We start from the raw sequence: 271 nt of genomic DNA, 5'->3' as shown, positions 1-271 counted from the left end.
GGGACGGGCTCGGATTAGACAGAGGGGGAGTAGGTTAAAAAGGCGAATGCACAGAGTACGTACGGCGCCAGGGGCAGGTGTGGGGGAAAGGGGGCAGCTTCACTTTTTAGTACCTGGAAAGAACCGCCTGAAGCAAGGTGAGGTGCGGGCAAAGGAGCCGGCACTTGCCATGGGGGCGGGAGAGAAGGAGGGGAGATGGGCGCCTACAGTATTTCTCACGGAAAAAGAGAAGGGAAAAGAAAAAAAAAAAAAAAAAAAAAAGAAGAGAACA

The 271-nt window shown here is 52.4% G+C and overlaps 1 protein-coding gene across 1 annotated transcript in view; it reads right to left on the bottom strand.

The window, feature by feature from the left end:
* GABRB2 (gamma-aminobutyric acid (GABA) A receptor, beta 2) overlaps positions 1-271 on the bottom strand; it is a 161,292-nt gene that overhangs the window by 160,551 nt on the left and 470 nt on the right. The window lies entirely within an intron of this gene.

Source organism: Charadrius vociferus, unplaced genomic scaffold (assembly GCF_000708025.1).
Source record: "Charadrius vociferus isolate BGI_N301 unplaced genomic scaffold, ASM70802v2 scaffold212, whole genome shotgun sequence".
In the NCBI taxonomy this organism is placed as follows: domain Eukaryota; kingdom Metazoa; phylum Chordata; class Aves; order Charadriiformes; family Charadriidae; genus Charadrius; species Charadrius vociferus.
The sequence above is the reverse complement of the archived record's forward strand: the minus strand, read 5'-3'. Positions and strand labels throughout refer to the sequence as shown.